This window comes from Uloborus diversus, chromosome 8 (genome assembly GCF_026930045.1).
Source record: "Uloborus diversus isolate 005 chromosome 8, Udiv.v.3.1, whole genome shotgun sequence".
Lineage (NCBI taxonomy): Eukaryota > Metazoa > Arthropoda > Arachnida > Araneae > Uloboridae > Uloborus > Uloborus diversus.
Window position 1 is genome coordinate 149,769,718 of NC_072738.1, and position 17,736 is coordinate 149,787,453.

The following is a 17,736-nucleotide window of genomic DNA, read 5'->3' on the forward strand; positions in this document are numbered from 1 at the left end:
TAACAGATAAAAATAAATGTTAATGTTCTATTTACTTAACTTCAAGCTGATATTGATTATAAAAATTTTATTCATGTATTTACTCACTGCTTAGACATAATTATTATCATTGCTTTTTATTATTATTGCATTTATTTCAACAACCAAATTCGAAAAAAAAAATCTTTATACTGATTTTCATGACAATCGATTGAACGGGGCAGAAGTTGCTATTCTGCAGTGCCGCCTGGTGGCGAGTGGCTTCAATCAGCATATTATGCACCTTCTCCGTGGAAAAATACATATATATAGCAATTTTCATAATAATCGGTCCAGGTATCAAAGCCGTGACTATACTCAAATTTTGTACTCAGTTTGCAAGATCAAACAATCGCTAAAAATATAAAATAGAAAAAGTTTTAAATCCCCCGTTGCATGAAAAGCCATAAAACAATAAAGAAAGAATTCATTTGTTCAAACTCAAGAAAAATGGCAACAGCTAACTTCTTATCAATGAGATCTTTCACGCGAATTAATTTCTGCAGCCGATAATTTTATTCGTATTTATCCAATGGATTGTGACTTAAATTGGAATAAAAAAGGAACTATCGATTGGATTTTTTTCGAACTGTCTATAAACATTCCCAGTACCAAAAATAACAAACGGTGAAAGTTTCAGCCAAATCTGCCGGGTAGTTTTTGAGTTCATGGATGACATACAGACAAACATTCATTTATATATATACATAGATTTCGGATTGATGTACGGGAATATGGGCTAAGTTGAAAAAGTGAAATATTGACTCTGCTTTTAGCGCCCGCTATCTAGTAATATTTTAACTACGATGTAGCTCATGTAGTCTATTCCAGTCAAGAAAAAAAATACCACCGAAGATTAAAGCATATGATAATGCTGGCAATTTTCAAAAATTGATACTCACATTGTAAGATTTTTTTGTAAGTCAAAAAATATTTTTGAAATTAAAAAATGATAAAGTTCTTGAAATTAACAGTTAAACTATTAATTGAGACCTTCTAATATGCGGTGCACTATTTATTTAGTTAACATTAAGCTCATTTGTATTTTAAATACTTTCTACAATTAGTAAAGTACGTACGGGGCAAAGTGAAAGAGATTATTTCGTTTACTCACTCAATCATTTATTAAATCTCTTACGTATTCATTTATTAATTAACTCATTTACATTCCTTAATTTAATAATTCACTTATTTTCTTATTCATTCACTCTTTTGCTCAGTCATTTTTAGTCATTAATTAGTAAATTTATTTTATTATTCATTTATTGTTTCATTCTTTTTTCATTCGTTCATTCAACCATTTATTTACTGCATTTTTTGAACAAAAATATTTTTGTAAACGAATAGAAAATATTTTATTGGAAAAAATTTTATTTTTCACTTTGCTCTATGGAAAAAAAGTAAAAATATTTCTTTTTTTGCAGACGCAAATTTACTGTCAAAAATAAAAAATACTCTTTCAATGCAAGTTTTAGTATAAAGGACAATGTTTTTTTCTTTATGTACTGTAATAAAATTTCCGATTTATTCACTTTGAAAAATCTCAGTCATCATAACTATTTCACTTTTCCCCACATTCTTCTACGAAGAATGGTCCAAAAGAATAATTAAGAAAATGCGTTCTCAATTCACCTTTTCGGTAATAAATATATTTTAAATTTCAAATAGCCACACCTTAAATAAATTTCGAAACGTAAATCTTTAAAAAGAATTTAAAAAATGTTTTTATTTCTACAGACTATTTCTAAGAGCATGGTTCGTACTAAAAAGTATGAAATAAAATAAGTATATGATTTCTTGATTGCAACTCTCAAAACTGAAGTTGATCTTAATATCTTTTTGTTTATGTTAATTCTAAAGCTGCCAATAAAATTTAAATTAAAAATTCAGAGGAGACAAAATATAGACCGTATAGTAAAAGCTATTTACTCGCAGCTGTATACCGCCTATATCTTCTTTTTATTGGCTGTTTTAGAATAAACATAAAGATATTAAGATCAATTACAGTATTTGAGTGTTGCAATCAAGAAATCATATACTTATTTTAGTTCATACTTTTTAGTGCGAATCAAACTAAAAACATTTTTTATATTTTATGTGAGATATGGATTCTGTTTGCTAAAATTCTGTTGCCACGTTTCTAAAACCCTAGAACATTAATAAGAATGAAAATGCCCGTTCATTTTTGAAGGCTAAACGGTCAAGCACCCCTGCTTCTAACGATCTGCTTGTTGACTGCGTTGCTAAGACAACTAATTAGCGAGAAACCTTTTAATGTCAAGACTGTTCCCACAGAAATTTTTTTTTCTTTTCTTTTATATTGCATTTGTAAAAAAAAAAAAAAAGATCATTGCATCACTTCTATTTCTGTCCAAATTGCACAATGTTTTTTTAAAATACATTTTTAAAAGTTTCCCTTGTGCAAAAGTAGCTGTGAGTGTTTTTGACATTTTCACTTTCGTAGTTACTGGTTATTTCCCTTTGGATCACGCTAAAATGTTACGGATCAGAATGAGGTCGTTTCCAAAATTTTAAAAGTATTTTTTTTCTGAAAGAGCATGCTTAAAAACATAGGACCTGACCTTTAAGTTTAATATTTAAAAAAAAATATATTTAAATAGTTGCACTTTTATTTTTAACACTTCTGTCGTGTGACATCACAAATGATGAAATGCCATTCAATGTTGCCATTCACAGAACAAAATATTTAATTCGCATCTTTACTCAAGTGCATTGGCAACGATAGGGTTGATAGCAAGCGTAGAGCGCAATTTTAATTCGCTGCTTGATTATCATAACGTGGAAACGTAGTAGAAAGATGAGGCAAAGTGCATCATTTGTGACGTCATCAAGACCACGCCTTGTTTGAAAAATCGGACATTTAAAAAAAAATAATTTAAAAAAACTGTTGGGAAAATGAAAGTTTTTTCTGGGCCCATGTTATTTTTTTTGCTCATTCTATCCATTTCAATGACTAAAAGTAGTACTTTTCACTGAAGGAAACCACCATTTCAAATTCCTTGAACAAAAAGTTTCACTTCAAAGAGGAAGCAGAAATGAAGTCGCACACTCAAGGTTATTGGAAAGAAAATTTATTCCTTTGGAAAAAAAAAGTGGACAAATAGTGATACGTTATTTACACAGTCGAACTCGCTTATTACGAGCGCGAAGGGACCGCGATATTTTCTCGTTATTAACGAGTGCTCGTAAAAAACGAGTTCGCGAAAAAAAAAAACATTGTTATTTTTATATTTGTGTACCAGTACCAAAGAAGTTGGTTATTTGCTTTGAACTATCTTGTTGTCTCTTTTTTGTTTTTTTCAAGGAACGTGTAGCCCAGAAAACATCGTCATTTGCATCCGTGACTTCAAAATAGTTTGAAGTTTTTCTGCACTTTAGAAGCCATTGAGTAGGTCGAGGGGGATGTTGGATTGTTCTCAGAATTCATATCTTATTAACTTTCGGATGATTTTAAAATACTTGTGGAATTTTTCCAAAAATAGGATAATCTTTTATGAGGAGGAAATCCGCAGAAATTTTATCAATTGCAAAAACTTTGCTCGTTTTAAGCGGGATTTGCTCTTTAATAGCCCATAGACTTAACATTGTACCAACCAAATCTGTTCGATTGCCTCGCTAAATCCGAGTTTTCGTTAAATCAGGGCTCGTTATAAGCCAATTCGAATGTATCTATATATATAAAAATGGATGTATGTTTGTGGGTATGTGTGTATGTTCCTTATACAAATCCACAGTTTTCGTTTGATTTCTTCCAAATTTGGCACAAAGGTAAATTGTTGCTCAGGAATTCATATAGGCTGGTTTTTGGAATTTAAAAAAGATGCAAAGAGGTTAAATTTTATATTTTTAATCATAAAATTGCTCTTTTCGACACGAACAAATTATCGTATAGTTGTGAATTTGGTCTGAATGAAAAGCCTGTAAAAGTGAACGAAATGAATTCATCCATTTAATTATCTAAATGATATGTTGCATTGAAAAGCGCCCGGGCAACGCCGGGTAGTAAGCTAGTTTCCTGTAAAATATTAACAGATGCGATTGAACTAGTTTTGACACTAAATGCTCAAAAGAAAGCCCTACAAACACATCTTTAGAAATAAAACTAATTACTACGATTTTTTTAAAGAACCCTGAGAAGCGGTTACGCTCCACGGCAGGTATTAATTTGATTGTAATTCTTAAAGAAGCTATGTAATGCGTTATGTGACGGAAAACGAACTTAAAGTTGCACAGCCACTACCGCATTCCGGGATAATGTTGCTGTGAATGAATGCAAATTCCTCGATAAATATCAAACGATTGATGCCTTCAGTAGATCTTATGAAATATTCATGACAGTAATTAAAGTTTTAAGAGGAGAAATGGAGGTTTAAAACAACAGATAAACACGTGAATGTTTCATAATGCTCTGTGCGGACGGGTTAAACCTTAAACGCATGACATACATCAGTGTCCAGAAATTGCTGTATATTACAGTGTATAAGATGCACCCAAGAAGTTTAATTCTATTTTAATTTCCTTTTACAAAAAAGGAAGCATTGTATTCGCAAAAAAAAATTTTCACTCAAAAATCGACCTTAATTTCCATTTTGCTCACCCCCAAATGAATGTTGAGTTTTTTTTCGATTCGATCCCACGTGGATAAGTGTCTAAGAACGTATAGACACGCGAAATATCCATTTTGACGATTCCCGAGTTAGTTACAACGAGTTTTCTCGTGACGTCTGTATGTACGTATGTATGTGCGTATGTGCGGATGTGCGTATGTATGTCGCATAACTCAAGAATGGTATGTCCTAGAAAGTTTAAATTTGGTATGTAGACTCCTAGTGGGGTCAAGTTGTGCACCTCTTCTTTTGGTTGCATTAGGGTGTTTCTAAGGGGGTCTTTTGTCCCTTTTGGGGGGAAATCATTGTTAATTTCGATGTAAACTCAAGTGGCGTTACAATTTGGCGGACACTTGGCGATATATCGCCAGTCTTTTGGTCGCCGAGTTTTGTCGCCAACTTGGCGACAAATTTGGTGGATTTTTTTTTTAAATCTGGTTTCAATTTGGCCACTGTTGGTGATATTTAGAGGGTAAACTATTGAATCACGTTAAAATTGCCAATAATGGGAGAATGACATTAAATTGGAGTAAAAGGAAGCCATGTGATGCACACATCAGCTCGTTTAGAAAAAGGATGCTCAACTTTAAAGTGCAGTTGAACCTCGTCCTCGATTATCTGAAACTCTTTCAACCGGATCAGGTCCCGCTAAGTCTAATTTTTACTTCCTTTTTCAAAAAAAGAAGCATTGTATTCGCGAAAAAATTTTCACTCAAAAATCAGCCTTAATTTCCATTTTTCTCACCACCGAATGAGTACTGAGTTTTTTTTTCAACCCGATCACACGTGGATATATGCCTAGGAACGTACAGACACAAGAAATATCCATTTTGACGACCCCCGAGTTAATTACAACGAATTCTCTCGTGACGTCCGTATGTATGTGCGTATGTATGTGTGTATCTCGCATAACTCAAAAGCGGTATGTCCTAAAAAGTTTAAATTTGGTACATAGACTCCAAGTGGGGTCTAGTTGTGCACCTTCCCTTTTGGTTGCATTCGAATGTTCCTAAGGGGTCTTTTGCCCCTTTTTGGGGGGAAACCATTGTTAATTTCGAAGTAAACTCAAGTTGTATTATTTGTCGAACACTTGGCGATATACTGCCATTCTTTTGGTCGCTAAGTTTTGTCGCCAACTTGGCGACAAATTTGGCGATTTTTTTTTAAATTTGGTTTCAATTTGGCCAGTGTTGGTGATATTTAGAGAGTAAACTATTGAATTACATTAAAATTGACAATAATAGGGAAATGATATTAAATTGGAGTAAGAGGAAGTCATGTGATGCACACATCAGCTCGTTAAGAAAATATGCTTCAGTTTTGTTAAGCGAAACACTTAACGTAAATTACAAACTTTTACTGTAGGTTTCCACCTGAGAATTTTTCCACAAGTACAAAAAAATCAACATAAATACCAAAGCAATACTTTACCAGAGAAAGTAGTTGAGAATCATAAGCTATCGAAACATTACAGTCTACTTTGTTTCTTTTGTTGTGCTCCAATAAATGTTAAAAGATACGAAATAAATATACAAAATCAAACAAAGATAATTTGTGCTGATATTTTTAACTGTGAGAGAAAATGAAACTAGTTAAACATTAAGGACTAAGATTTTATTTTTGTATTAAAAATGCTTAAATCTATATGAAAATAAAGATGAGAATGTATGAATCTGAATGATGAACTTCACTGAATGACAGAATGCAAATAAATGACTGAATGAATAACAGACTGCCATTTGTTCTTTTTTAGAGTGCATGTTGCAACAGAGGGATTGATCCAAGACTTTAATTTTTTATTTTGATTTTACTTCGTTCCTCGTACCCATGGACATAAATTATGTGAACCAACAGAAGAATCTGTTTGACTGAACTGTCGAAAAAAATTTAAAAAAAAAAGAACTGAAATATTTTCTTTTCTTCGAAGGTTTCGAAGGATGCCTTGACGTTTTATCTTGCAAAAAAAGATCTTGATTGAGAAGGAGCAATGAATTGCACCTGCCAAATAAGTCATTAACTAACAAGCGAAGAATTAATATAGTATCTTGGGAATTCCTGGATTGTTTTGTAAAATCGGTGTTTTAAATAAATATGAAATAAAGTGACCTTCGAGCGTTTTCGCATGTGCAGGGAAAAATACAGGACATACAAATGTAGCATATTTATGAGAGAGAGAGAGAAAAAAAGTATGAATAAGTGATGCCAGGCCTGACTTTTTAAAATTTTCCAAACGGGGTTGGGGGGGGGGGGGGGGGGCAAAGGATATGTATTCAAAAACAATTTACAGAAAAAAAAACAACGACAAAAATGAGCAACTCTCTGTTGCAGCCAATCTCTAGTCTGAAGGTCATTTTTATTCAGGAAATAGATTTTTCCTTTTTTGTATTATCTGTTTTCTAATGCTTACTGGTAGTGGGGGTTGCCCGGCACCACCATAAATATTTTGGAGGGTGCCCGCGCATCTACTGCTAAAATGAACGTTTGTTAATAGGTTGATGTAAGATTAATAACACCAGTCTGAAAGTTTATCTAATATCAATTAAGAGACAGAGCAGCAAAAGTGGAGCTATTTTACTTCGATGGGTTCAAACCATGATGACATAGTTATTTTTCTTACACTTGGGGACTGCTCGTTAACGCTCACCAACCCCCGAAGATTGCTTCAGTCTTATTTGATTCGCAAAGATTTAAATCGTCAATTAGAAAGAAACAGAATAAAAAACGCATTACGACCTCCCTTTTGAATCAAAAAAGCACCCCTTCCCCGGGTTTCAAAATAACTTGTACCAACTTGCAGAGCCGTAAGGGCTAAAGGGGCTCCTGAGCATTGCAAAACTGCAGTTTTGTACGTTTGAAAAGTCGCTTTCATATTCGTGGTCTCTAGTAATATATTTTGCTCTTTAGCTCGGGGCTTGAATTGAGTTGAGCCTAAGATTTTCCGTTAAAATCGAAATCCTTTTATGAATAAGAAAGAAGAAGAATGCGAATCGAAAAGACGCAACTATAACAACGCCAAATTCGCAAACTCCAGTGCTCGAATACGCTACCTTGCGGTGATTTACAAAACTGCCGAAAAAACTAAAACATTGCCACGTTGCGTTCCATGTGTGTCTGTTGACGTAAACACAGGCAGTTAATTAGGAGTATTTATTAACGCATTCGATGTGTCCTATATTGCTCTCAGCAACATAAATTGTTTCGTCCCTTAATGGTATTCTCGATCTTCTCAAAATAATGTTAGTTTTCATTATTTCCCTCTAAAAAGTGTGATGATTGTCGTAAATATCGAAAGCGTAAAACAAGAAAACTCTGGGTTAACAAACTTCGCATTTGCTCTGTTCGATGCATTTTTTTTTTTTTTTTTTTGAAAGAGGATAACGGTATACCAGGTAAGTTTTTTTTAAATTGTTTTGTGTGAATTTGTAAGCATATGGTTTTTTTTTAATCTTAAGTTCGAAAGAAGGATTTGAGAACATTAGCAGAAGAATTAGGGCTTTCATCTCCGCCTAATTTAAAAATAATTAACTAAACCAACCTAATTTACTTCAGCATTTAGTTGGAATGGGCAGTATGCAAAATACTTTCTTGAATATATTACCGTAGAACGAAATGAGAAATGTTTAACGCTGAGAATTTTCCTCGCCAAAATAGTGGGATTATAGTTTAGGGTTATAGTTTTAGTATTGTGCGAGCAAAGAACATTTGGCGAGAGAGTTCGCATGTCAGTTAAACCATATTTATTTTTTATCATGAGTGCAATAAAATGGTAGAAAGATTACAGAATTCGATAAGTTTAAAGAAATAATGTTAGATCAATTGGAAAGAAAACTACCACCATATATCCGTGAGAATTGTGTTGATGATTTGCATGGCATGACATAATTAAATCATAACGCAGAAAATAGAAGAATACGAAACAGAAAAATTTAAAATTAACCGATTCGGCAATTTGAGAAAAATAACTCAGCTACAAATGCAAAACAATTAGCGCTAGCCAAGCAAGGCAAAGAAGAATCATCTTCTTTTGATAATAATTCGTAATGTCATATAATTAAATTATCTAGCATTAATTGTTATTCTTGTCAGACCACAATTATTATTTAGTTTTATCAAGAATTGATAAATATCGAATTCAACATTGTGGAAATGGCTGCTTAGAACTACGAACTACGTAATTTGCATTAATTTTTGACGTTTAGTAATGCTTCTTGAATTCTCATTTCTTTCTACGTGGGCCAGAATATCAACAAGTCTTTGAAAATTAATTTAAAAAGAATAAAGCGAAAAAATCATGCATACGAACAAAATTTACTAGGCTTATTAGCATTTCCTTCGTTACCATGTGCGTTTGTTTTACCCTTTTCGTCCGCCATTTGAAAGTGGCTACAGTGCCCCCTATAGTTCGTTGGAGTTGCGAATAAAACATCAATAATTTTAATGGAGATGAGATTATTCGAACTTAAAATTTTTAACGGCTTGTAACTTTTTTTTTTCCTTTGGAGATAGAAGCTAAGTTTTCCGTCCATAGGTAAAGACCGCGCTTTCCAGCGGTGTCAAAAGGAAAACTGTGGGACAATTCCTTCGCTTTTCACTGATAGATTTAATGAAGAAAGTAATGTCTAAATTTTAGCTAAGCCTAAAAATGTTCGAGCTAAAAACACAAATAACTCCCGCCGTATTTAAGTTAGAGCATTGAAACTAATTGCGTAGAGCTTGGAAAATTCTACCCTTTCCAACGATATGTAATGTTAATATGTGCAAGTAATTTTTCACCCCTTTAATAGGCACTTTAGGCGGAATTTGAGCTTAAAAAGTTAAATTACAAAAAAACCTAATTCGGATTTTAAAAAATAAAACCCCAGATGCACACCCCTGGGGCTCGAAGTAATTTTGTAGAAAATTTCAAGGCTGCAGGTGCTATGGGTTCTCCTAGGCGCAGCAGGTCCGCAACAGACTTCCTTCCAGAATTTCTTTGAAACCTTACTTTTATTTACTATAAAGAGATGATAATTGAAAGTAAACTTTTTACCATGGTATTGTTCACAATACGTCGATCTGACTTTTCAAAAGTTTCACCTGGCTGGAAATATCCTAACCGAAAATAAACTGCTGTTGTCTCATTATTCTCCCTGTCTCGCTGTACCCGCTTCTCTCCTAACCTTCGAACATTTTCGCATGTACAGGAAAAATTATGTGAGATACAACCATGGCGGCGATCGGGGGGGGGGGGGTCTCCTACTTTTTAGGGTTCATTCATTTATTTCATTTTCCAAATTCGAAAACAAAACTAGAAATTTTAAAAAAGCAGAAGTGTCAAAATTTTCGGATCCTAATTATGGATTTGTTTTACTTAACATATCTGTTTACGAAACATTATTTAGCACAAGCAGTAACTTTTAGTTTATGTATTCATTGTTTAGATATTCGTAAATCAATTGTTTTACTTAAAGACGCCACGCTTGCTTAATGCAATTATTATCGAGTGTTTGTGACGTCTTAAAACACTTTGGGGTAAATAACGTAAGTCTAATTCGTGTCCAAGTGTTTTTTCGGCGAAAGTCATTGTGTTCATAATTCATCAGAATCTTAAGAAAAACGTGAATTAAACTGTTAGATTTGCATCAATTACCACTCATATGCTCCCAAAATCAGCCTTAGCCAAATTTTGTACTTTTTTTGAGCAATCACGATTGCTTATTGCTTTCATTTGACTGTTTTTGGCGTCCTATCATTTTATTTTCCCACCAGCACCCTCCGCACCATCACCGTCGACGGGCTCCTCACGATGCTGCTGTTATAGCGAAAGCCGTCTCCAGGTTGCATCCATGTCCTACACACACGCGCATACATACACACACGCAAACACACACACACACACGAACACACACACACACACAAACACACACACACATGCACACACAAACACACGCATACATACAGGCACCTAAACATACACACACACATACACACAACTACCCACACATTCATGCCTGCACACGAACACATATGCCCACACACACATACACATACCCCGCCCCCACGCACACACAGTCATACACACATCTACCCACGCACTTATGCCTGCACACAGACACAAACACACATGCCTACACACATACCCCCTACACACAAACACACATACCCTCCACACACAAACACACACGCCTACATACACACACTCGTGATTGCGAGAAACATAATTGGAATTCAAGATGTCAAAATTCAAATTATATTTTTTTTCTCTTTTTTTTTTCATTATTTTTGCTGCCGATGAAATTCCTATGGCTTTTAGTTGTCGGTTTTTTTGCCCCCCCCCCCCACTTTTCAGTCCCAATCACCACCTCTGGATACAAATATAGTATATCAATGAGAGAAATAACTTTTACAATGTATGAATAAGTGAGAGTAAATTTTTGGCATTTTTTTCATTAAAATGAACCGAGAGGAAATGCTTAGGAAGTAAAAAAGTAGCCTTTTGTCGCAGCTGATCTGTGATCTGGAAGTCATGTTTATTTAGGAAATAGATTTTTCCCTTTGTCGCAATCTTTCTTTTCTAACTCTTAATGGCCGTGAGGGGCGCCTGCCTCACCCACAAATATTTTGGGGATGCTCAAGCACCAAAGGCCGCTGGAGAGGGCGGCACTGAATTAATGCACACAGTGGTGGATAAAAGGAAAGGGTCATGGGGGTCATGACCCCCCTCCCCCTAAACCGTCCACAATAGATCCGTCCAGACACTTTATGCATAAAATTAAAACGATTGCAGTGTCTTCTCAATTCGTTAATTGTTTTTGAAAGTAAATTTTTGAACAACTACTTCATTTCATTGTTTATGAAATTAATTCGGAACGTTTTGGTTGGTGCTTTTTATTGACCCCCAGGAGCTTCAGAAATTTTTCGTTTCCAAAACTGTAAGTCAGTTAATGGGGGGGGGACGGTTGGGTCTTCAACATGACCACTCTAAAATGGTTTTCTGTATACATCCCCTCGCATACACTCAAGTTCAGGGGCGTGCACAGAATTTTTGGGGCACTTCACAAATGACTTTTAAGGGCCCCCTCCATATTGTTTACCCTTACATCAGGGGTGCCCGCCCCCTTAGAGTCAGAGCGCACTCCCCTAAATGTCGCGACCGCCCCCTCCCAAATAAAAAAAATACCCCTCAAAACACCTCCCCCCCCCTAAAACTTTCAATGGCGTAGTCTGCGCCTCGACCCCTTTAGGTGGGCTCCCCTGCTTACATCCCGACATTTATCCCCCCCCCCCTCTCATTTTAAAAATCTCGGGTCCCCTTTAGGTGTCTCCCCCCCATGTTCACGCCCCTGCTCCAGTCATTATGTTGAACGTGAAAAACCGACATTGGAGAACGTTGACCAAAACATTCGGCATTTCGCCGATATCTTTAGATGTTATCTTTTCTTCCACTGCTCCACATCGTCTTATTCATCAGAAAACAAGCATGAATATGAAAAAGCACAACAAATGATTCCCTGTTAATATATTCTCTGAACAATCCAAACAACTGCAGCCGGAAAGAACTTGCATCGAGATTGTTTGAACCATGAGAAAATTTTCTGTAATCGAAACGAAGTGACAAAAATGTGACAAGCGTTTACTTTCCTTTTCCGCTGAACTTCATGCAAAACAGGTGTTTAAACTAGAGAGAATAGAGTTAAATCGAAAAGTATCTGAAAATCAGAACTCTCAATTTTCGCCACCGGCGACACCAACAGTAGAATTCTGTGCTCAAGAGATCAATATTCAGCGGAGTGGCACAAAACCGTCTCACTTCGTCGCCCTCCGCTGACGAAAAGAGTGCACCGCTTCCGCCGAGGCAGACGATATTTGGAACTTTATGAAAGAATGTCATTAATTGTTCCTTTTGAAGTCTTGGACTATATTCCTGGTGGTAAATGCCGAGATACTAAAGGTATGTTTCATATTTAAGTTATTGATTTTAGTATCGGATTTCAAGTTGAAGGTCAAAGCAAAACAATTGCTTTTTTTAAAAAACCATTATTAAAAGAGTAAGGTAGAGAAATGAAAACAATCATTTTTCACGAAGTCGTTAACTAGGTATTTATTATAAATAACAAAGTTCACAGGACAAAAAATAAAGAAAGAAAATATAAATAAATAAAATAAATCAAATGAATGAAAAAAAAAAAAAAAAAAACTAAACTTTGATTCAAAAAAAAAAAAAAGGTGTAGTGTTTACTTTTTCTTAAATTATTCCAACGCAGTTTTGATAGGAAAATATTTTATCAAATTTCTCATTGCACATAAAAATGTATTTCAATGTTAGACATTTTTAATTCAATGTATAATTCTATTCAATAAAATTATGAGGTTTTGAGAATTTTAATTGGTTTTAATTGTCCCATCGTTAAATGTACTATTATCTTTTTTTTAGCTCTCTCTCTCTCTCTCTTTTACAAACAATTTAAAACCATTACTTACATTTGGTGGACGAGTTTTGTTTGCTTTTCAATGACTTAAACACAAAATGAAAAATCAATATTTGGCCTATTTCCAGACAAATTAGGAGCTTAAAAACTAGCATATAGACTTATGCAATAATGCATTTTAACAACAAAATACTATTTTTTTCCTCTAATTATTCTAATATTAAGTAGAGTTAAAATTCACCAACAATTGTGGGCAATTCGACACATCTTCACTTTCCACAATATTGTAATGTCTCAAAAATGACACTATGTTACACTACTTCCAGTTCCTATTTTTACTGTGAATTGATTTTTTTTCCTTTTGTCTGCATTTTTGGAACAGGGTGTAGTCCTGCTCCTGCCATACTCTACTCACTATTGCACTATTCGTGTTATTGGCAACACATGTTGCTCATTCAAGCAGTTCTGCTGAATCACGAGGCGAAAAGACGTAAAAAACTTAATATTTTACACTAGTCGACCCGTGCGGAATTGCGCACTCTGCTTCGAATCGTTTCATGGGCATTTCCCTGTTTAAAAATTTCAAAGAAAAAATATTATGAAGAAGAATCGAAAAAAGTAAACGGATTTAAGTAAACGGAAAAAAGTAAACGCACAAAACACACGCATGTGATTTGAAGACATCAGCTACAAAACCTCGTTAAGTACAATTTTGTGGGTTGTGGCAAATACAATCCTGCCTATGAGAGCATCTGACGAAAAAAAAAAGCAATATTGAAGAGATATTCATTGGCACGGATTTGAACTGGTGCCATTCTGATTATCAGCACGACACTCCAAAAAGTCGAGCAATTGCGCCTTCGTTGTCGAATGCCATTCATTGAAGCAATGAGTAATTAAAAAAAAAAGCAAATGCGCTTTTCGCCAAAAAAAAAAAAAAAGACCATGTGTCTATGTTTTGTCATTAGCCAGCATGATACGCTTCAAAATTATTCGTAAAAGCATAGAATTTGATTAAGGATTGAGGGAGACCTCCTATAGCGATTGAAACCGGGCCGGGCCCGAACACTCGTTCTTCTGGTTACCGTTTGAACGCTCTGCCGATCACAGCGCAAGTTAAATATATAAATTTAGCCGAAAACCTCAGTCTGGTGCTTTAAAGCAGGTGTTTTTTGACAGAAAAAGCAATTTTTAGACCGTGGGTCTATTTTTCGTCATTAGCCTGCACGATAAGCTTTAACATGAAGTGTATATCAAAGAAATCGATCAAGAATTGAGGAAGATCTCGCGTAGGAACAAAAAACAGGCTACAGAAATAATATATAAGGATATGCCCAAAAGAGAATATACAAAATAATAACAACATCTGCTGTTAGTTACGTTGAAAGTACCATATTAAGTTGCGTAAGGTAAGAACTAGACCATCCCATAAATTTACAACGGTATGATAAAGAGTAATCGCATAAAACATCTTTACAATCCTTACTAATATTATTTACTAGGAAATCGGCCGCAAAGGTATGACGGGTGAAAATTGCTTTTAAATTTTAACGAAGCCATTGTCTGTTTCATGATACTTTGATAGTTGAAATTTTAACCCCAACTCCAGTGGATGAACCCTAAACTCCAGTAGATAGCGTTCATTAATGAGCACTTTTTCGTTTCTGCATTCTCCTAAAATGGCAGTTTTACCAGTAAAACAGTTAAGTCACCGAATCCAGTTCAGCCTCGTCAAAATAAAACATTTCTCTGCACGTCAAACATTACCAAAAAATATTATCAAATTATCATGACATGGAGCGAGTTTCATTGTTGATGACGTCAGGAGCGTTACTCGATCATTCGCTGAGGTTGTAAAAGTGAATTTGTTTATTTGTTGTTTGTTTCTAATGTTTTCACGCTTTAACGAATCAACGGATCATCGTGAAATTTCGTATAATACACATTGTCAGGTTGGCAGAATAGAACATAGGGTACCTTTCATTCAGAAAAAAAATGTTCCAAGATTTTGATTCCAATTTTAAAGAAAGTCATAAAATTGCGAATATCTCATCGAAAAAAAATCATTTTTGTTTGTTTTTTGTAGCATGTTAAAGCTGCATGAAAAAGCTGCACAATGTGACATCTACCCGAAGTTCGAAAGATAATTAAAACACTCCCTAACTCTTAATTTTACTTTAAAACGAGGTTTTTCTTCATTTTTTAAGTATCGTCTGAAGTTTCAAGTGACTGAATTGAAATTCACAATTCCAGAGCTCGAATACGCTACCTTGCGGTCATAAACAATACTAAAGAAAAAGGTAAAACATTCCATTCATGTTTTCTTTGGGGTAAATTACAGGATACAGACAGTTTATGGGGTTATGTAATTTCAGAAGGATGAAAAAGAAAGCTTACCACAAACACGATGAAAAATTACTGCCATTCACTAAGCGTCAAAGCAAGCTGTAAGTTACGGCATTTGTTTGTTTTACCTTTTTCATCCGCCATTTGACAGTGGTTGCAGCGCCCCCTATAGTTTATTGGAGTTGCAAATTTAACAAAATTGAATTTCTGGTTAGTAGCAGATGATATTTTCGTGAAGAAATAATCGAATATTAACGTCATAATTAATCTCATAAACTGTGTTTCAATGTAAAAAAAGCAACGAACGTAAAAAATGTTGAATATTAATGTCATAAAATATTAAATATGAAAAAATAAAAAAAAAGAAGGATGGTGATCTCCCCTAATAAAATATCGTCTGTTTCGTAATCACAGTTATTTGTGGAAAAATTAGTGAAAACTCTTTCATGTTTTTTTTTTTTTTTTTTTCTTTAAATATATCTTCTGCGCTCTCTTCCAGTTTTAATAGCTTTGGTGGAACACAATAGATTGGCAAAGTTCTGGTAAGCTGTTTTACAAGTACCTTAGGTTTAGAATTACTTTTTGCCTAAGTTTTTAAATAGTTTTCTGAAATCTTTAGAATTAAGTTCATTAATATATGTTGCTGTCAACGTGGAAAGATCGCGCCTTGTACTAGTTAATACATAAACATGACTGGAGTTTTGGGATTTATATACACTGCTCAAAACAATTAAAGGATATTGAGGTTTTGAGTTGATCTTGAACCTGAAGAACTTTTTGGATGATTGATACATTACCTACAGACGTAGTAAACTATGTGAGACAAAAATTACATTTGTATGGCAAAAAAAAAAAAAAAAAAATACTATTTTTTAACCTTTGGGTACACAAATTAAAAACGCACTTTGTGCGTATGAGAAAAGTGAGTAAAAATTGGGGTTTCCTTAAAAGAAAATCGTTTCTAGTAGTGGGTATGGTAACCCCGGACGACCAGCAATGTACAACATCTCTGAGGCATGGAATCATTGAGGCTATTAATGAGGGACTGGGGTGTTCTGCCCCACTCCTCCTGAAGAACTTTTTCTCCAAGAACTCTCCTTGAACTCTAAGAACTTTTTCCAGTTCTTGGAGAGTTATTGGAGATGGTTGGCGTCCAGAAACTCGTTGCCTAGAATGTCCCGAACATGGTCTATTGGGTTCATATCTGGAGAACACGATAGCCATTCCATTCGTATAATTCTTTCTTTCAAAAGAAAATCATTCATCAAGTTAGAACGATGGGGTCTCAATCGTCGGCCATTAACATGAAGTCACTTCCAATTGCTGCAGGGTAAGGGACTGCAATAGGTCTAAGGATCTCATCCCTACTTTGAGAGTCAGAGTTCCATTCGGAATAACATGCAGATTGGTGCGCCCATCAATGGAGATGCCAGCATGCACCATCGCACCACCACCACCACCAAATCTGACACTTTCGGCCACGAACGTTGAATTGTTTCTAATGCCACGCTCCCTCCAGATGAAAATGCGCCATTATCAGGATCAAGACAAGAACGGGACTCGTCTGAGAAAAGAATATTGCTCAATTCATTTCTTTTCCAATTCACATGCTCTGTGATAGACCGACGGTGTCTCGCAGCTAATGTGACACACACCATTGGTTGACGAGCATACAGACTTACAGCGTGAAGGCGATTTCGGACAGTTTGTTTCAAAATTGTGGTGCAAGTACCCGAGCGAAGGTTTCGTTGTAGTGGAGTGGTATACATACTTCGGTGCCTCCGAGCCGTTAAAGTTGAATAACGGTCTTCATTGAGCGTTGTTGACCATCTGCGACCTTGCCCTGATGTTTGGCCAACATTTCCAGTCTCTAAAATAAGTTCCCATATCCTAGAAATCACACTTTGCAAAACTCCAATAGCTTCTGCTGCCTTGACTTGTGTTTGGCTCCCCTCTAACCTGCCAACCACTTTAGAAGCTTCTGGTTCCATTTAATGAGTTCGTTGAGGCATCGCACTCATCGAAACAACGCGCTTACTGAACGTCGATCATTCTTTTCTGTTTTGTCTTACAATAAGTTAAAAGTGAAATCTCATTCGCCACCACTAAAACGTCGTCTTCGGCGTCAAACTCAAAAATTGCATACTGAGATGTTAGAAATTAAGAAAAATTTGCATTTGTAACTCCCTTCTTCGATTCTATGCAAAAAATATTTGCTAATTCCTTTTTACTTCCTTTTACAAAAAAGAAAGTATTGTATTCGCGAAAAAATTTTCGGCCAAAAATCGGCCTTAATTTCCATTTTGCTCACCCCCGAATGAATGTTGAGTTTTTTC

General features: G+C 35.1%; 1 protein-coding gene across 1 annotated transcript in view; it reads left to right on the top strand.

The window, feature by feature from the left end:
* Positions 1-12,446: 12,446 nt before the first annotated feature.
* The window catches only part of LOC129227847 (organic cation transporter protein-like), a 41,107-nt gene continuing 35,817 nt past the window's right edge, over positions 12,447-17,736 (top strand). Inside the window, exon 1 of the mRNA XM_054862465.1 lies at positions 12,447-12,576. The gene's annotated coding sequence lies outside the window, so the exon portion shown is untranslated. The remainder of the gene's footprint in view (positions 12,577-17,736) is intronic.